A 22,166-nucleotide genomic window follows, 5' to 3' on the forward strand; every position below is an offset into this window, starting at 1 on the left:
AAGGGTTTTCTTAACTAATTATATTTACATAACAAACACAGATCAGAATAATGACGAATTACTGGGCAGGTAATATAAGGGCCTGCTGAAGAATGAATCCTACACAGAATAAATATTCTACGTCGATGATGTCTTCATAACAGGAAACATTGCAGTGGGGGGTAGCACATGGATAGAGCCGAGTGATTCCATAGTAGAGGCCTATCTGCAATATATATGCAAGACGGTTACTTGCAAGAATAATAAGACGCTCAAAGGGAACTGAGGGAAATGCACAGATGGTGCCAAATAACTCAGTTCACCACTAAATGCATAATTACATTAACACTGAATGCTCCAACACAAATTACTGAAGGTGATCGCACAATGGAAAATAAATGAAAATCAGACAAAGAAATAACAGGAATCGTGGCTGACTAAGAAACCTTATTCCGGTACATTACCTTCGTCAAGCTGACGGTGTGCTTGTTCGACAGGGCGCTGGCGATGGAGGAGGGAATTAAAATGCCACTACAAAGGTATACTGGTTCGAACCTCGGGGTCGAACATGTGGAAAGTTCAAGGGTCAGGCAAGGTTAAGGACATCTGTCCTGGGTGGTGTTCTGAGCACTTCCCTCTCTCGATTTCCGTTGCATCGTCTATAAATAACCTTCGGGGATTATGCATTGCATCCAACATAGGTGGTGCAAAGATCAATCTTTGCCACGTTTTCTATATAGGCCGCATGGCATCAGTTAACCCCTGTGGAGGGTTTAGAGTAGGGCGGGGCGCCAACTTTCTCTTTTTGGCTCCGCCCTTGCCTTGCTTGACGATGAAAAGGTATGACGGTCACCTGGAAAACAAGGCCTTAGGCAGTCATTTGAACAGAGAAAAGGGCTAGGCTTAACCATTTTGGGGAATGAAGGAGAGAGTTTATGAAGGGACGAGTGGAAACCCACAGTTCTACTAATTAAAATATTGAAATGAATATTTTTTCTTTCTCTGTGATGTCACGGATTTAAAAACGGGTGAGTGGGGCTTGGACAGAGGTTCCATCCATTGCAATGTATATATGCATATATACATACAATATATATATATATATATATATATATATATATATATATATATATATATATATATATGATATATATATATATATATGTATATGTGTGTATACACACACACACACACACACACACATATATATATATATATATATATATATATATATATATATATATATATATATATATATATATATATATATATATATATATATAGGAATAGAGCATCAGACAACCATTGCAACATCTTATAAATTTATTTGGCCAAATTTTCGATAGGGCAGATGCAGAAAATTTCTTAGAATATATTAATAGTTTACACGCAAATATACTGTTTACAATTGAGCATGAACACGATAATAAACTTCCATTTTTAGACATTTTAATCAGTCGAACTCCTCAAGGTTTTAATACCAGTGTTTTTAGAAAAAAGACATTTACAGGTCAAGGTACGAACTTTTACAGCAGTCTCTCTTTTATTTTTAAAACAAACAGCATTAACATATTGTTGCACCATGCCTATATGTTATCCTCTACCTGGCACAAATTTCACGATGAAATTTGTTTTTATTTCAATTTTTCAATAGTAATTCGTATCCTTCATTTTTATTCAACAAGTATGTAAATAGCTTTTTAAATAATAAATTCCAACCCCGTCTGTCCATGCCTAATGTCCCTAAATTGATAATGTATGCCTTCATTTCTTTTGTACATTCGAAGAAACTCAAACAAACTTTACAAAACGCCATTTGCAGTACATTTCCAGCTCTGGATATTAGATTATGTTCAAAAAATCCTAAGACCATTGGGTCATTGTTTCACCATAAGGATAAGCTTCCCGCTTTGATGCGATCTCTGGTGGTTTATTGTTTCACTTGTCCAAAATGTAAAGTTGGGAAATATAAGGGAGCCACCCAGAGATTGCTCAAAGTGAGAGTTGATTCTCATCTCGGAGTTAGTCACCGAACAGGATGTCAATTAAAAACAAAAGAATTTTCTAATATAAGAGATCACTGTAAAAAATGGAAGACATCGTTTTCCTACGATGATTTTAATATTATTGCCCAAGCACCCAAAGACCACTCTCTCTCCATTCTGGAATCTTTAACTATTAAGCAGCTTGTTCGTTCCCTAAACAGCCAGACCTCTTCCACTGTTTTATATATATCTTAAGTTGACGCCGTCCTCCTGAGAACTGTGAATGCCACTCAGTTCTTAGCTCCCATTGGGTTAGGTTTACTAAACGTCCTGATATTCTATATATATATATATATATATATATATATATATATATATATATATATATATATATATATATATATATATATATATATATATATATATTATATATAATTTTTTCTTTTACCTAAGTTTTTTAAATATTAAGTCTTTCAGTATGTTTTAATGTTTCTTCAGTGTCTGTTTTAGTTTAAGTTCGATGTTTTAGGCTTTTGTAAAAATTTTTTACCCGAGTCGATTCTTAATTCTTATTCTTTTATTTTACAGCCCTGATGATGAGACATGGTCTCGAAAATTTGGCCAAACAAATTTATAAGATGTTACGATGGTTGTTTGCTGTTCTATTCCTGGTAAATCTTCGGCGTTCCAGATGCCCCAATCTTCCAGCATGTATATATATATTATATATATATATATATATATATATATATATATATATATATATATATATATATATATATATATATATATATATATATATATATTATATATATATATATATATATATATATATATATATATATATATATATATATATATATATATATATAAACCAGTATATATAAAAGAGTTATAATATATAATATAAATATATATATATATATATATATTATATATATATATATATTAGTAGCGTATATATATATATATATATATATATACATATATATAATATAAATATATATATATTTATATATATATATATATATATATATATATATATATATATATATATATATATATATATATATATATATATATATATATATATATATATATAAATATATATATATATATATATATATATATATATATATATATATATATATATATATATATATATATATATATATATATATATACATATACATATATATATATATATATATATATATATATATATATATATACATATATATACACATATACATTTATATATATATATATATATATATATATATATATATACATATATATATATATACATTATACATATATATATATACATATATATATATATATATATATATACATATATATATTGTTACGTGGGTGTCTTGGCTTGATCAGTTATTGGTTAATTTACGTAAAGTTCCACAGCCCTGCATGCCAAGAATACATGTAACCTGTCTCTTGAAGCCAAAAGTTAACCTCAAACACAGACGTTAATTAATCAAAGGTCGCCAGTTAAGGGTAATTAACCTTAACAAAGAATATTCAAGAATAAAGACTTTATGATAAACGTCACCAATCGCGGACGAGAAAAAATCTCTACTTGTTAAGATGGTATTAAATACAAAGAAAACACAACGGTTCTCCCCAAACAATGATTTTTGCGCTAGGCACAACAAATACCAGAGTATTAAAATTACTTGAAATCCCGAACTGGGATAATTCAGCTAACGCTAACAATATAATAATTTGACTTAATCTAGACTTTGTAAACACAGTATTACCCTAAATGGTGGCTGGAGAATGAAAACAAAGAAAGATTGGGAAATACAGAAAGAGGATAAAAGAATGGACGAAGTTTCAACAGCACACAGACTTTACCTTAAGGAAGAAGCGTTGTCGCGCATACAACGGGGACCTCAGGAAGTTCGTGTAGTGTTTCTTGCTCCACCATTCAGTAATAAAATAATACACAAAGGCGTAACAAAGCCACCTTCCAGACATCTGCTCGATTCGGGCACGCTAATTTCTCTCTGCCTGTTCTCTGACCTGCCTAGGTCAAAAACAGGCCTACAGTCATGCCCTAGGCTCTACGCTCTGTTAAAAATTTTTGCCAAGAAAGACAGGTAGAAAGGAAAAAAGACTTTAGGACCACCTATTTTTAAGGCTGATATGGAAATTTTCCTATAGGGGAAATGCCTAAATGCTACCTATCCTTTTTCCACGAACGTTACAATTTAAACTTGCCTACGTGATTTGGCCGACAACAACGGACGTTGGTTCCTCTGATAGAACTACAAAGAAAATGTACACTGAGGGCGAACAGCAGTAATATTTATAAAAGCTCCCCCTTAAGAGGGCCTTCACTCCCTTTTCAGGCGCGAAGGTCTGTACTAAGTAAGCTGTTTGCCTCTCGTAGGTTACTCTTCTTCCCTGAGCAGATTAGTCCTGGTTAGCCTACCTAGCTACAGAACTACCTAACCCTAGATAGGATATGAGCTATAATCACTACTTTACCTAATTCTAATAGTACTAGAAGGTGCTTCCGGTTTTATAGGCTACCTCCTACAATCATGATGTTTTTTAGACCTAGCCTAGTGGTACATTCTATGATATTCCCTAGCCTAACATATCCTAACCCAACCGTAGCACCAACATAAGAGTTAATGTTCTAACTAAATTACAACATGGTTTATGTTTAATACAATTAATAATTACTAGTTAACTCATGAGGGTTGCCTCATATGATAAATGGGTGCCTCACTGAGGTCTTAGGTCATGCGTGTCACGAGCATCGTGGCTCGTTTCACAATAGTTAAGATTATTGAAATTAGTTATGCTACTTACATGATTACTGCGGCTCGGTGGTAAGTGGAAGGAACAAGGCTACTAAATTGATGTACCGTACTTAAGGTGGCTAGGCTATGTACAAATAAAAAGAGATCACACTGGCTACCTCCTCTGGGCAAGGGGCCAGGATCACTCTAAGATAGTTAGGGCACTGTGCTGAGAGGGCACTAGTGCCTGGATGAGCTTATAGCTCGGCAACTACTGGGCTCTCTTCCGCCCCTTCTTCTTCTTCTTCGGGTTCCTCCAAGGCCTATCAGTAGCTGGCCTAGCAGGTGATGAGAGGCACCGACTCCGGGACAGGCCAGAAGGGCTAGCGGGCGCGAAGTCAGGGGCAACTTCAAAAGCTGCAGGAGGGCTCCCTACTCCGGCTGCTGCGACAACCGGAGCGAGCGATCTCGACTCCTGCGTCCGAGGATGCCAGTTCCTGGTCTTCCAGAGACAGGGTACCATTTCGATCCTCCAGGGGTTCATCCCCTGGAATCAGAATTTGGCAAAGAAGAAGTTTCGGGTGCTGGAGGCTCTCCAGTCGCGATGATCAACTGCATGGGGAATCCTAAATCTCCCGGAGGAGGATTCGCCTCATGATTTAGACCCGGCATAGTGGCCCTTTCAATTGGTAGCTCAACGTCCGTGGCGGACGGAGTCTGGCACTGCTCAGTGCTCGCAAGTGGCACTGGCAGCAGTTGAGGGTCAGGCATGCCTGACAAGGGGTCCGGAGGTGCAATACCTCGCGGAAAACTTGGGTTTGGCTGCGGCAGCGATTCCTGCCCCACCAGGAGATCGTAGCCTCTCCGAGAGTCTTGTTCGGGGGCGTCCACTGGGCGTTGCTTGCTTGGGCAGCCGTCCAAATTTGTGGAGTGGTCAGCCAGCTTGCACGTCCTGCAGCGGTACTGCTCCTCCTGAATATCTCTTTGGGGAGAGGGAGGACCTCTTGGTGGGCCAGCCCTTTGCGATTGGAGAGGGCTAGGCCTGAAATAGTTTGGCTGGCGCCCTTCCGCGGACCACTTTGGTGGGCGGAAGGTGGAGGTTTGACTCATTTTGAGAGTTCTAGATGGGGCCTCCGTGGAGGAGGTAACGTGGCTGCGGAGTGGCGTTGGTGACGGGCTTCCCAGAGAAGATCCTGTCCCAACAAGAAGGCCACTCCGGGCCGAATTCCACCCACCACGCCAAGGCGGTGGGGTATCGTGCCCCAAGGTGTCATAACCTGGAGTTGGACCGTAGGAACGGTAATGGTGTGGCCCTCTATCCACTTCATTTCCCACCAGGTTTCTTCGTCAACCTGGCACCGGCTGGCACTTGGGCCCTGGTGATCAGGCTAATGTCTGCCGCAGTGTCTACTGTGACCGGAAGGGTCACGGGCAGGCTAGTGCTCTGAAGAGGGGCCACCGAGATGAACTGGGTTTCCAGTCTCTTGGGGTAAAGGATCCGGTGCGGACCAGCAGCAGAAAAATGAAGTGCTGATTAGGTTGACAAATTTGGTGGTGGGGACATGATGTGGACAGGCCGGAGATCCAGCATTGTAGTGGCTGGCAGCCCCACAGGATTTGCACGGGCCTTTGGGATGGGCTCGGTGGCCTGCAGTAACTGTTGGAGGAGAGGGCTGAGTGGATGAACCAGGAGAGGAGTTCTGGTTGGTAGTGGTAGGCTGCTTATTAGTGCCGAGTTTGTACCGGCACTCAGCTCCAGCGTGGCCCACCTTCTTGCAATAGTTGCACATGGTCTTGCTCGGCAGTCCATTCTTCGGGCGAGTGGAGTTCGAGAGGTAGGCTGGAGGGATGATTCGCTTCTGAGAGGTGCTATGCGACTGATTGAAAGTTTCCCACGAATCAGCCATGCGACAAGCTTCCATTAGTGTGGGGGCTGTTTATCGTTAAGATATACAGCAAGGGCCCAGGCACACATTGGAAAGGTCTTCTAGCATGGTCCGATTGAAAAGATCCTCAAACGTCGTGCAGGCCAAGGAGTCGAACCAGCGCGTCCCGGACTGGGTTTTGTGACATGCCCATTCCGTCCAAGACCAGCCGACTTCCTTGGCAAGACCTCAGAACCGCTGTCTCCATTTTTCTGGGGTTATTTTGTAGGCCTTTGTAATGACTCTACGAACTTCCGCCATGTTGCCTCTCTGGCTCTTCTCCAGTGAGCGGCGCTGCCTTGGCTTTTTCCCTCCATATGCTTGGCTAGTATTAAGGCTCTCTCCGTCTCCGTGGTGCTGTAGTTATCGAAAAGAGCCTCGATCTCCTCCAGCCATGCTTCTGGCTCGTCCTCAGTCCACTTGGGGACTAGGGAATTGATGCTAGAAATTGGAGCGTTTGATGCAGCAGGTGTGGGACTGGAGGCTTGATGGCTAGCCATAGCTTCGGCATTCTCCATTTTAGCTCTTTCCAGCTCGAGCTCTTTCTCTTTGAAGGCTAACTCAGTTTCCCTTGCAGGCTAACTCATGCTGTCTCCTTCTTTCTTCTCTTTCCTCTTCTAGTTGCCTCTACTTCATACCCCTCCGTTGGGCTTCATGCTTCCTCTGCCTTCATACTTCCTCTGCTTCATACTTCCTCTGCTCTTCTTCATACTTCCTCTGCTAGAGTCTTTCTTCCTTCTCCCACTTGGCCAAGTCGTCCACTTGCTCCTTGACCCAGGTGGTAAGTTCTGAGCCGGTGAGACCTGCCGCCATCCCCAGCCCCAGGAAGGTTTTATAATTTTCTGCTGCCATGGTTCTGGTGGGGAAGGGCGTCTAACCGGGTCGACTGGGCGTACTTGGGCAGCGAGGAAGTGTCTCTTCAATAATGACGTGGCACCCTTTCAAAAGGTGGCACTGTAGTTGGGTGTGCCATGTACAGGTCACACTGGTGGCACTCAGTATCCCTAGGCACTGGTGCAGGTTAGGTTCCAGAAGAACTTTCTTTCTGTGTTCCCTTTTGTTTTGTTTTATTTATTTTCTTATATGCTTGCTTGGTGGCACTTATGGTGCCAATGTGTTCCTAGGGACCCTCTACTGGAGTCCAACTAGGCTATATAGGAGGAAAGGCACTCTAGACCCCTGCAGAGTGTAACAATTGAATGAGAGAAAGGGAAGGTAAAAGAGAGAGAGAGAGAGAGAGAAGTAAGCTATTCAATTGATGACAGTGCAGCAAATTATTGGCACTGTGGAATAAAGTGAATTTGGGTTTTTTTTCTTCTAAAGATCCTCGTGAGTGGCTGGTCCCAGCTAACCGCTCTTCTTTTTCAGAGGGTGAAAACTATGGTTTCACTATGGGTCTGGATAGCAGGCCTCAGTCGACCGACAGTTTATCACTGTATTGTAATTACTCTTAACTTGTCCTCATCTGACTTGTGGGACAGAGGTGTTTCTTTTACTTATTGTATTCGAATTAATTTCTGCCTAGTGTCGGCCGTTCTTTCTTTGAAGAGGGTCACGTACACTTAGGTTATCAATTCACAGCTTACTTGAATGAAGAGAGAGAGAGAGAGAGAGAGATTTTCAATCAGCTAATTTCTTGCTGCTTGAGAACAGGTTAAACAAAGATTTTATACATTGCACAATGGCATGGATCTTAATAAAATGATATAGATACGTCGTCTTGGCTTCCTGAGGATTACTTTATTATGACCCTCAAAGGAGCCAACGTCACATCACAAGATTTTAGCGTAAAATTTTAAATTTTCTTTTATATGATTTTTTAGTAGGTATTTGTATAGGAACTTGTTATTGTATTAATCCTAACTAAGGCCTATCTTTCCCTGACTAAATTATATCTTGGTTTTGTCTTTCTGTCTAGCTAAGATATTGCGAGGTGGGTCTACTACGCCAAAAAAAAAAGACCCAAAAGGTGGCTGAAAACAGAGCTCTTCACAACAATGAGTCAATAACAAGGTCTTAAGATGGCGGCCAAGTCCCGTTAGGCCTAAATTCAAAACCTTTGGCGGTGAAAACCCCAAATGGCCGGTATTTTCTCACCAGTTCAAACAATTCTGAATAACCGCAAAACAGCGGAGGAATCAAGATGGCGGGTATTTTCTTTTTAGCACAAATTCAAAACAACGAACGAAACAAATGCAGGTATCCAGATTTTACTTTAAATATACCAATCATGCATAGCGTTTTACGTTAAGGATGGAAAACGAAATTACCAAACAATGTTGTCTTCTGTTATCGTATTTTCCACGCCCGTCCGTCCGCAAAAGAATGGGAAATGAAATGGATTTGTGTGGTTTGGATGGGACCAAATTTACTTTACTGAAAAAAAATGTATTTTATGGCAAGGTTACTATATCCGTTCGTTTGCTATTTCACCGACACAGTGTTTTGAATGATTCCCGATATATAAAAACAATAACAATTGGAATTGCCGACGCGATTACTAAATTACTTTGTGTACATGAAATGGGCTCCACGCTTTCGGTCTCAGGATTCGTTACTTGGATGACTTAACTCGAATGGTCCGAACGTGGTAAAAATGCCCTTTCTCACAACATTACTAATTATGACTCACTCTGTTTTCGATGCACCCTTTCCTACCTACGCTAATTCTCACTATACCTGTTATTCTAAGTATTCTTCTTATTGCTTATTATTATGCCTGGCTCCTTGTTTGGAAGAGTAAAATGGAATTCAATATCTGACTTTTATATTTGGAATTAATGTAATTTAATTTCCTTTTCTCCAGATTCTTTCTCTAAAATTTACTTTAGATTCTACGCAAGGTCGCAATGTTACGTGTGTGTCTTGGCTGATCAGTTATTGGTTAATTTACGTAAAGTTTTACGGCCCTGCATGCCAAGAATACACGTAACCTGTCTCTTGAAGCCAAAAGTTAACCTCAAAGACAGACGTTAATTAATCAAAGGTCGCCAGTTAAGGGTTATTAACCTTAACAAAGAATATTTGAGAATAAAGACTTTATGATTTTCAACAACTGCGGACTCAGAAAAATCTCTACTTGTTAAGATGGTATTAAATACAAAGAAAACACAACGGTTCTCCCCAAACAATGAGCGCTAGGCACAACAGCATACCAGATATTAAAAATGATTTTGCTTGCCTAAATCCCGAGGCTTACTTTACTGGAATAATTCAGCTAACGCTAACAATATAATAATTTGACTTAATCTAGACTTCATAAACAGCATTACCTAAATGGTGGCTGGAGAATGAAACAAAGAAAAAATTGGGAAATACAGAAAACAGGATAAAAGAATGGACGAAGTTTCAACAGCAACAGACTTTACCTTGAGGACGAACGTTGTCACGCATACAACGGACGTGGTGTCTTCTGTAGTGTTTCTTGCTCCACCATTCAGTAATAAAATAATAGACAAAGGCGGTGACAGAGCCACCTTCCAGACGTCTGCTCGATTCGGAGGCTAATTTCTCTCTGCCTGTTCTCTGACCGGCCTAGGTCAAAAACAGGCCTTAGTCATGCCCTAGGCAATCTACGCTCTGTTAAAAACATTCGCCAAGAGAGACAGGTAGAAAGGAAAAAAGGACTTTAGGACCACCTATTTTTAAGGCTGATATGGAAAACTTTCCATAGGGGAAATGCCTAAATGCTACCTATCCTTTTTCCACGCGAACGTTACAATTTTGAACTTGCCTAGACTACCGGATTTGGCAATGTTAAACGGACGTTGGTTCCTCTGATAGAACTACAAAGAAATACATTGAGGGCGAACAGCAGTAATATTTAATATATATATATATATATATATATATATATATATATATATATATATATATATATATATATATATATATATATTATATATATATAAACATATATATATTATATATATATATATATATATATATATATATATATATATATATATATATATATATATATATATATATATATATATATATATATATATATATATATATATATATATATATATATATATATGTGTGTGTTTGTGTATATGTATATGTGTATAGATGTATATGTATGTGCATAAAAAATATATATATTCATACACACACATATATATATACAGTATATATATAATTTTTCAACCATAATTCTTGGATTATTCACCTAAGCGCTATATACGTAAAGCAAGTAAATTTTCAGGTCCCCATTTATTAGCCATGAAAAGTACAAATTATGGTATTACTAACAAGGTTCCTATGTGTTTCTTATAGCATTTTCAAATCTAATACTTCAGGATCACTAGACTTTTTAGTTCTAGAGTTCACACCCCTGAAGAACCCTGAACTGCATTTCTTACAATCAGCTTGAATCCTTTCATGTCAGCAGCTGTAAGTGTGAAAATGAAATGATGAGTTTGCGATAAATGTATGCTTTTTTTTTTTTTTTAAATAACAATGACTTTTTGGTACAAACCCATCATTTCACGGAAATTTTAGGCCCCTGAGGAATGGTGTAAGATAGAAACTTGGAGGATTTGGCTGAAGTACAATACAGTATCCTGATTTCAATTCTGTCCTTCTGTCTTGAGGAGCCATGACAGTTATGCAGTTTGTAAATTAAAGAACTTTTACATGTTATAATATAAATTTTCAAGATCCACATAAGATTTCTTTTCTTATAGTAAAATTTTTCGGAAATTTTCATCCTCCAAGCCCTTACAGAGATGCCATTATAATGATGAAATATACTTGACAAAGTTACGAGATCCAGGTTTTAATATCATTAAGAAAACTGAAAAGTTATATATTATATCCCTTTGAGCCACAAAATCAAAATATGAGAAAGATGATCCCATTTTTCTATCTTTATTTAACGTTTTAACAAATGATGATGTATAAATTGCACTGAATTACATACATCCCTACACAAATGGAAACAGAGCAATAAAAGGACTTAGGATATGAGGATGAAATTTTCAAACAGAATTCGAGTCCCAGACTTGCAAGGCAGCACCACTTTCAACGATTTTAATGCCTCTGAATCCACTTAGCAATAGCTCTGCAACATCTTTCAGCAAAATAATTCCGTCCTGAACTTTTCCAAAAACGCTGACATACTGACTACAATTTACTGAACCAGTTACGATGTGGATTGTACCATCCTGATTCATCCAAATAGTTCCAGTTTCAGGTACACACGTGTATAATTTATCCCTAATATTTATTTGTCTTAAATGGTTTATACACCCTATGGTACTACTGTCGTTGTACGATTCACATGACACCACTCTTTCTTGTGAATTTCCTGCATCACAGAATTTCTTGTTTATGTATGTGGGTCCCAATTCCCCCGTGCAGACAGTTCTAAAGTGTTGTGCCAAAGGAGTGTTGGAAGGCATTAGGATATGAATCCGTCCTTTAATGGAACCATCCCATTCCAGATCCATGAAAGCAACAGTTGAATCTTTTCCACTGCAACTGACAATGTCACTGTGCTGCAAATAAAGGTAAATTTTAAAATATTTCACTGAATGATTTTATAATAAAAAGGTAAGAGATCATAATTGTCCTTAAGCTTTATAGGGACCAGTGGCAAAATTCAGCAAAAAATGGATGAAGGAGCAACGATGATGATAAATAAATATGTATAAAGCCAATTAATGTTTCAAATCTCATAATTTCACGTAAAATCGGTAACGCACTGAAGCTTTGCCGATTCATTACACAGCTGTATTCAAGTTCAAGGACTGACTCATACCCACTTTTTTTATATATGATAATTCACAATCTTATTGTCTCCAAAGAAAAATTGTTTTGGGATTTTAATATTACCTTCTCTTTATCACTTTTTCAAGCATCAGTCACATTATGTGCCTTCCTCAGAAATATTAATCATATACAAAATATATATATATATATATATATATATATATATATATATATATATATATATATATATATATATATATATATATATATATATATATATATATATATATATATATATAGTATATGCAGAAATTTAAGCAAGAAATAAAATACAATAAATGATTACACAGTTATTTGAATAAATAAACATAAATACAAGTCAACTGACCACTTAATGTTAGAGAGTGATGGTTTTTCTCTGTTGGTAAAAAGCATTTCTGCTTTGAGGTTTTCTACGTTAGTTACATCAGCTGGCTAAATGGTGAAAGAATTCAGTATTCAGAGGATAGTCGGGTGAAAGAATTCAGTATTCAGAGGATAGTCGGGTGAAAGAATTCAGTATTCAGAGGATAGTCGGGTGAAAGAATTCAGTATTCAGAGGACAGTCGTGCTGACGGGAATGACATTTCAATGATTCTTTGTTAAGTGGTTTGTTATAATCAATTGGCTTAAGCGTTCAAATGCATGGACCCGAAACGGGACTTTAGATTTTCCAACATCTTTTGCATTACAGCAACTGCACACGTATTTACAGACTACGGATAACTGTAACAACCGAATGCTTTTCATCTTTAATGAAAAGACTCATAAACAAGAGGATAGAGTTGCCTTTCTTGAGCATCATGAGGTTAGATGGTTAGATGAATGACCAGTGTCGTTCAAACCTTCTAATTCAGACGCTTTGTCGACGACACCTTAATTTTAAATCTAGTCACTTTGTTTCCGGAGCATTTAAACTTTAATCAGGCAAATAGCGACAAAAAGAAAATTAATATTTATAGATGTACTATGAGTCTCGAATAGAGGTTTTTATAAAGCCAACTTTCACAGGTCTCTCAACCAAATTTCCACCTTTCATAAATAATGACTTTAAGAAGAATTTAATAAAAACTTTAGTAACAAGGGCATTGCATATTTGTCCGGATTATTTTAATGTACGTTTTTAATTTGATTGTATCAAGTGATCCTATTTCTTAATGGATTCAACACTAAATTCCCCGTCATGTATATTGGCAAAAAACTTTAAAAATTAATATCTCTGCGTCTTCCAGTGTTGATAATATTCATTGTTCCTTGCCTTACACAGATAACGTTTTTCTTCAAGATACGAATCATCAAAACCACTATGGGAATTTTGTCTTCAAGTCAGTCTCAAAGTTATAAACTGGTCAAAATATATAAAGCAAAAGTTTTTCAAGTTAAAAGATAGTGTACCCAAAGAAACACAGTTATCTGTGGTCTATAAATAAGTTCATAGTTGCTGTAAGGTATTTTATAATAGAAAACTGATTGCATGAGCCTATGATGCTACTCTCTTAAGTGCTGTTCCTTCTCCACGTCTTAGAACTGTGGTTATGTAACTGAACAGAGATCTGGCACGTAGCTTTGGGTCATAAAACTTAACCCTTCTAAAACTCAAAGTATGATAGTCTATCCAGAACACCTTTGCCTTTGCATCCTGATTTACATTTAAATGGCACAGTTTTAATGTCAGTGACTTAATATTCTAAGTGTAACTTTTGACAGGAAACTGACTTTTGAGAAGCATATATACAATATGGCTTTTTCTGTTTCTCAAAAAGTTGATACCTTCCAGAAATGTTTTCGAATATTTCGTGACGAAGTTATTATATCTTAGTGTTTTAACTTTTTTTTATGTTTAAAGTACTGTTCCCTAGTGTGGTCTCCGGGTGCTGACTCTCAACTCAAACTCTCGGATAGAGCTATGTCATCTGTCAAATTTTTTTGCCAAGTCTTAATGTTGACTTGAGGCATAGATGTAAAGTGAGTTCATTGTATTTGTTGCATAAAAAGCACTACAGAGACAAACATCCTCTGCAGCCTTCTTTACCTGACCTAGCTGTTTTTGCTTTCAACACTCAGTAGACTGTTGTTGCAAGGAGTGTGGAGTTTTATGTTTTATGTTTAATAGTAGGCCTAGTCAGTTTTATAGGAGTCTTATCTCGGCTACAACTAAAATGTGGACAAATTTACCTAATGTAGTTGTGGAACCTTCTGGTCTCCAAATGTTTAAGAAAATAGCAATAGCAAATTCATTCCCGCTTTCTGCTGACCTCTGAATTCAGGTGTACCGGTGTTATTGTCTTTCCCTCAAATTTATTTATTTATTTATTTATTTATTATCTTTTCCTATAACTAGTCTCTCTCTGTAGGCTGATTTCCCTTTGGGGCTGACTTGGGTTTATAGGTTGTTGACTTTGTCGATAAGGGTTTTCAGGTGAAGATTTAAGGAAAGAAAGAACAAAAAATAAAGGTTTTCTGCTGAAGATTTAAGGACAGAAAGAAAGAAAATCTAAACACCAGTTTCTGGTCTCTGCAATTTGAACACTTAAGCCGATCAATTTGAACAAAACTACATATCTTAAAAGCATTTAAGTGTCATTCACAAACTTTCCCATTAACACGACCATTCTCCGAATACTGACTCTTCCCATATTAGCGAGTCAGTTTACTGACACGCAAATCCCCACAATTGAGAAGCTATTTGCCATCAGAGAAAACCCATCACTTTGCAGCAATGAGTAGCCAGTCGAATTGTTTTTCTTTTAATCCTGTATCTTTCTTTAATCATTTAAATAACTTTTTATTGCATTTTATTGTATTTTATTCCTCTCTTGACTTTCACTAGTACAGGTTAAACAACATTGTTCAATTTTAACAATTAGTATCTAGTTCTGATTTTCTTAATTTTTTTTCTCTTAATACACATATGTATGTCTTTACCGGTAGTGTGGAGGTTCGTGATGAGATATATGGCTACTCTTTCAAATGGAGTTTGTGGAGGGATATTTCCCAAAGGGTACTTTTTATCTGTTCTTCCTTTGTAACAGTTGCAAGTATTGCAGCTTTTCACATGGTTGTTAACATCTTTGTAAAGTCCTTTCCAATGGAAGGATCTTTTTACCAGTCTGACTGTCTCATCTCGTCCTGGGTGAGCTCTTAGGGGATCATCATGCATTAATTCAATGACTTTACTACTTAAACTTAGGTACTAGCTTTGCATAGGCCACATCTTAAAATGATCTAAATGGATCAAGTTCCTGACACATCCAGATTAGTGCATCACCTATTACATCCAATTCACCAATGCGGCATCCAATCCTTTTACTTAATTCTAATTATCATTGTTGATCAAATTTCCTTTATTTTTCAAAGATTTGAAGATCTCTTTTAATTCTTCATCACTTTCTTGTTCCCTTATGAAGTTTGACATGGAAAGCTCTTCTGTATAGTGCATGGTGAACACACTGCTTATAGGTTCACTTGATTTTAATCTTGACTGATCATATTTATACCGATTCCTTGAGGAGTGTATCTCGATAATGCGTCTGCTACCTTATTCATCTTCCCTGGAACATATTTTAATTCTATGTCATATCCTAGGGCAGTCATAAATCAACTAGCTCTATGTCAGGAAAATTTAGATTCTTGAGCATTTCTACTGCAGCAGAATGATCGGTGAAGATAGTTATCTTACAACCAAATATGATATATCTGAAGTGCTTTAAAGCGTCTATTATGGCTACAGACTCCTTGTCTGTTACTGAGTAGTTTTCTTCGGTAAGTTTTAATTTTCTACTGCAATAAGCTATAGCATGGTATTTATCATCATGTCTTTGCATTAAGCATGCTCCTGTACCAACAGAGCTTGCATCTGTTGCCAGGACGAATTCCTTACTAAGTCTGGAAAACTAAGTACTGGTGAATGTGTTAGTCTTTCTTTCAATTCATCGAATGCATTCTGTTGCATGGTTGTTAGTGGAGCAGATATGGTCGCAAAATTCCTTATATACTTCCGGTAAAAACCTACTAATCCCAAGAATGACTTCACATCTTCCCTACATCCAGGTGTAGGATACTCTTTAATTGACTTAATCTTTAAGCCGTTTACTTCCACACCTCTTTCACTTAGTGTGTGTCCCAGATAGTCTATTTATCTTATAAGAAAAGTACATTTCTTTAATTTCAACTTTAGATTTGTTCTCCTCAATCTCTTTATGGCTTCTCTAACCAGCTTTATATGTTGTTCAATGGTATCTGTGGCTACTATCAAATCATCTATATAACAAGGCACATCTTTGCTTAGTAAACCAATCAGAATTTTATCCATTAATCTTACACATGTCACTGGGGTTAATTTTAGACCAAAAGTCATTCTTACATATTGATATTTACCATTACTAGTGGAAAAAGCAGTCAATGGTTTATTTTCTTCATCCAAAGGGATGTGTAGAAATCATTGTAACAGATCTAATGTGGTAAAGTATATCTTGGATCCAATGGATGTGATAAGATCTCTCATGGATGGCATTGGAAAAGGATCATTTTCTGTTATCTTGTTCAACTTCCTAAAATCTACCACTACTCGGTAAGTTTTGTCCTTTTTTGGAACTAGCAAGATTGGAAAAAGACCACGGAGATTTGGACGGTTCTATTATTCCTTCCTTTTTCCATTTTCTGAACTTCTCTATCCATAATCCCCTTCTGGGAATGTGCTACTCTGTATAGAGGGCAGGTATACAGATTGTTTGGTAATTTGTGGAATATCTATTCTATGGGTTATCTCATCTGTATTGCCTAGTGTGTCTCCATATATGGCAACTATATCCTTACACTCACTCAGTAGCTCTATGAGTTTCACTCTACCATAACCTTCTTTAATATTTTTGAAGTGACTCCATATTTTAACTCTTCTCAGTTCTGTTTCATGGGTTGAATTTTCACCCTCTTTATTGATTGATGCTATAGTTTCCTTGTCTACAACTTCAATAGGAGTAGTGTATACTTCTGCTAGACCTATTTCTGTACCTTGTGTTAACATAATCTTCCCTCCTCTTTTATAACCTGCAAAGCTATTTTACCCTATCTAATTTCATGTAAGATGGAGGAGTAATATACTCCATTTACTTGTGATCTTTCTGTAAGCGTAAGAATTTCCTTCCCTTCAAAAATTGTATTTACTATACATTCTGTCTAAGCGCTTTCTCCAGGTTTAATTCTTAAATCTCTTTCTGATTTCAAGTAAGTTTCTTAATGAGAATTCCTGCTGCATATTTGATACTTTTCCTCTGTATTTTCTTTCTTTAGAATGCTTTTTAACAGAGAGTTTTGTTGAGTCTGTTTTCTTCTAGATGTCTTATAACCCTTTTTAATCACTAATTGTTCTCTAGTTAGATAACCAATTAACAAATTGGCAAATGCTAAATGTATTCCTCTTACAACTAGAACCTTCTCCTTCAGTGAAACTCTTCCAAATTTAAAAAGAAAATAAATTTGCCCCACTATCTTGATTCCATTTTCGTGAACTTCTGTGATAGTACAGTCTAAGTGATTCCAAGTGAGAAAAATATGTTTGATATACCTTTTCACAGGGATAGGCTTCTTTAAACCAACAGAATACGGGTATATAATCAGATTCATCTCCTATGTTAATTTTACTAGTGTTCGTGACTTGGCTTAAGTCTAACGTTCCGGTCTTTTGCCATGAATTTGTGGGCTTGACTCCTGGTCGCCGTCTAGCTGAATTCCATCACATACTTTTTCAGCTTGTCCTAGGAGGTCTTAATATTAAGCCAGGTTGACATGGCAATACCATACTCCTTCATTATACGTGACTAGGTCCAACCCTACTCCATCCTTTCAACAATTTCTAATTTCTGTTTAAGTGTAAACACCTTCCTCGCCCTCTCAGGACGAGATGGAGATATACACAATGCACAGCACCACACACAATACAAGCAGGACATGCAATGCTACAGGCACTGCAAAAGAAAGTAAAGGCTCAGGATATAGCATCGAGTACACAATCACACCGACTAGTTCAAGCAAAAATGTGCTAGAGGTTGTCCTCGATGGCACCTTCTTCCATACACTCTTAAATTGATGACGTATCCATATCAGCCAATAAAAAGCGATAAACGACGTGACATTTCACGACATGGTAAATGACATCAAGCTCTGAGCTAATAGCAGTCGCTAAAGCTAATTCTTCTTTTCTCTCTACCTCTTTTGCTCTGTGTTTGTGTGTGCTTCTTAGGGCAGTACTGTATCATGTGTTGCTTTTTTTTTGTTTGCTTGATTTACTGTTATTTCATTTTTAATTACCATAAAAATATTTAAAATGTAAATTTGAACATGTAGGCAAGATCTTGTGCTATAAATAATAACTGAAGCCTTGGTACACTTGCCTCAAAGTATTCCTTTACCCCTACCCTATGTTTTATGAAAATGGTATGGTAACGCAGCAATAAAAGCCTATTTGTCTTGTAGCGACGGACGTGAATAGTCGAGCTATTGGTATGCCAACGCTCATATTTTCTAAATACTATTGTAGACAATATGTTGATGATATACGAATAATAGTTCACATTACAAGTGAAATGAGTTGTTAAATAAATAAATAGAAAAACAGTATAGTAACAGAGTAATAAAAACAGCAATGGTAAAAATCTTATTCAGTCCTGATTAATCATATATTGTCAAACTTCGTTACATTCAGGTGTGGCAGGCGTTTGCTGAATTTCAGAGCATAATTATTTGAATGGAAGTACGCTTTCGATTTACATAATCCACCAATTTATTAAGTAATGAGATTATAAACCGCAAATTTCAAGACATATAAATATAATTTCATAAAGGCAATTACGATAGCAAGTATGATACGAAAGGTTTGGGGAAAAATTAATAGACAACCGGATGTATACAAATACATCCAGAGTATCACTCATATATTTTTTTATTTTCCTAGATGGAAATTTCTCTGGGCGGTAATTGAACTAGAGTCACCCGGTCTATATAGTATTGTTTAATAATACATATGAAACTGACAGGAAATAAACCCAACCATAGTTCAGTCTCTCTCTCATTATATCTAAGTACTGAATTCATCGGTGGGCAACCTTATCTACCACTGACATAAAGAGCATTAGGGTGGTTAAGGTGTGTTGTTAGTCGGATGACTCAGTTCAATTACCGCCCTGAGAAATTTCCATCTAGGCTCCTCTGGTGAGACGTGGCTCGAATAAAAAAAATATGAGTGACACTGGATATACTTGTTCCTTTATGCAACAGGTTGTCTATTAATTTTTGCCCACACCTTCCATATTATAACCTGTCAATGGCTGTCATAATTGCCTTTATGAAATTATATTTTATAGGTCTTGAAATTTGCGGTTTATAATCTCATTACTTAATATGCTGATGGATTATGTAAAACGTTCCATTCGAATAATTATGTTTTGAAACTGACCCCAAATACCTACTGTGAACTAAAGTTGGACTTCAGCAAACGCCTGCAACACCTGAATGTAACCAAGATTGACGATGTATGACTAATCAGGACTGAATAACATTTTCACCATTGCTATTTTTATTACTCTGTTACTACATTATTTGTCTATTTATTTAAAATCAACTCATTTCACTTGTAATGTGAACTATTATTCGTATATCATTAACATATTGTCTACACTAGTGTTTTAAAAATATGAGCATTGGCATCCAATAGCTCGACCACTCACGTCCGTCGTTACAAGACAAATAGGCTTTCATTGCGGTGTTACCATATCATTTTCATAAAACATAAGGGTAGGGGGTAAAAGAATACTTTGAGGCAACTACCACCAGTAAGTTCACCAATGCCATCGAATGAGGGAGTGCGTTTGTACATACTCTGTGCACATAATTTCGTTTATGTTTTGGTTTGTAAAAATTAAAAAAATTGAAAATACGGTAAAAATACAGTAGCATAAAATATAAATAAAAAAGGGAATGAGAGTGTATGTTACTGTACTTAAGCTTCGATGTAAACATACCTCAGTTATTGTTCTCTTTTCTCCCTCCCTCTCTCTCTCTCTCTCTCTCTACTATATCTCAGTACTGTACATATCCTATAACAATATATGAATTACTGTATCATAAATATAAAAAAAAACATGAAACCAAACAACCTCCAGGAAGTTAGCCGATGCCATCAAATAAGTGCATGCCCAACACACACGTTTGCCTTTATCTTTTGGTTTGTAAAAATAAAAAATAAAAATTAGAAGATACAGTAACAATATAAATGAAACTGTAAAGCCACCTACAGAGCCGTCAGTGGAGTCTCCATCGAACGCGTCATTCGCTAAGTCTCTGCTGAGCAAGTTTTCTATGTTGGCGTCCCATTTTCTTCACCTATACAAAAAGTCACGCCTAACGTGCCAGGTCAAGTGATTTCAGTCATTTAAACTTTGTATGTATTTGTTCACCTGTTGTCCATTGTGTATCTTGTATTTCTTCGTTCGCAGGCATCAAGATTATATCCATATTTGAATTCCGTCTGTTTTTATATTGTAAATTGTACTTGCTCGCTGTATATTATTGTTAATTATTATCAACCTCAGGTCACACACAATCTCATTGTCTTTCGCGGCATGGTGCCAGTCTGCCACTATATAAACTGCCTGGATCTCGAATAAAGCAGCAGTTCTCTTTTACCTGCTCGTTTTTTTGCACCTCTTACAGTGGTGGCCACCGGAGAAGTCCTGGAGCCATTAGCGGACCCATACGGCGACTCAGTCTTGTCTCCAGGAACTCACTCACGCCCTTAGCGGACTAACGACGGCGCTGTAACCAGCGTTTGGGCATGCTGACTCTCGTCGGCAAAATCACCAGCGTCATTTACGGACTCACACAGCGCGCTTCCAAGTGCATTTTGATGCGAGTACCCGACTCCAGTAAGAGGGCAAGGAGCGAGCATGGACGCAGACATCCCCTCCCTTGTGCAGTTAACCGCGAACCTCGTGGACTCAGTGGACATGCCCTCTCACGCTCCTCCACACCCATGCCCATGCCCCACACTCCCAGCCCGGCAACACAGTCACGGGCCGCCCTGTCCGTAAAGCTGCCGCCATTCACACAGGGGAACCCAACGACGTGGCTGTACAGGGTTGAGAGCCAGTTCAGGATAGCGGACCTTACCGACGAAGTGCTGCAGGCTGACACAGTCCTTAACGCCCTGCCGGAGGAAGTATATAAGAAACTCGTCCCGCAAGTGTCCGCTGCACACCCCCTCACATACCACATCCTGAAGAAGGCCCTCCTCGAGACATGCTCCCTACCAATCGCTGAGCGGGCCGCCTGCACCATCGACCTTGCCATCAACCCGCAGCATGATCTGAATGCGGTGGAGTCATGGGGCATGATCGAGGACCTGCTCTCACTCCCAGACTTCGACGGCAGCAAAAAGCAGCAGGAATTAAGCCTGTCATGGGAGATCTACCTTTGCCAGCTCCTCCCGGAGGTCCGCACCAAGATTCCTCACCCCTACACCATGCCCCTCAACGTCCTCATCCAAACAGCGCAGCACCTGACGGACTGCGTGAGGGCAACGAAGTGGTTAACAGCGCCCACACTTCCAGTGAACTCCATCCAGCAGGAAGAAGCCGCGGAGCAGGAAGTCAATGTCGTCACCAGGAGGTGACCACCGCCCCACAACAAATGGAGTTCCCTGGGCCTATGCCACTACCACAAGTGGTTTGGCAAAGGTGCCCGGAACTGCCTGCTGC

At 37.8% G+C, this 22,166-nt stretch overlaps 1 protein-coding gene across 8 annotated transcripts in view; it reads right to left on the reverse strand.

The window, feature by feature from the left end:
- Positions 1-22,166, reverse strand: part of LOC136845714 (uncharacterized) — a 334,649-nt gene that overhangs the window by 14,905 nt on the left and 297,578 nt on the right. For 6 of the 8 annotated variants that reach the window (XM_067115891.1, XM_067115895.1, XM_067115892.1 and 3 more), the window contains one exon: positions 10,864-12,164. The exons of the other annotated variants lie outside the window; for them this stretch is intronic. The gene's annotated coding sequence lies outside the window, so the exon portion shown is untranslated. Of the gene's footprint in view, positions 1-10,863; positions 12,165-22,166 lie in introns of those variants that run through there. 8 annotated transcript variants of the gene reach the window in all.

This window comes from Macrobrachium rosenbergii, chromosome 14, assembly GCF_040412425.1.
Source record: "Macrobrachium rosenbergii isolate ZJJX-2024 chromosome 14, ASM4041242v1, whole genome shotgun sequence".
NCBI classification, from domain to species: domain Eukaryota; kingdom Metazoa; phylum Arthropoda; class Malacostraca; order Decapoda; family Palaemonidae; genus Macrobrachium; species Macrobrachium rosenbergii.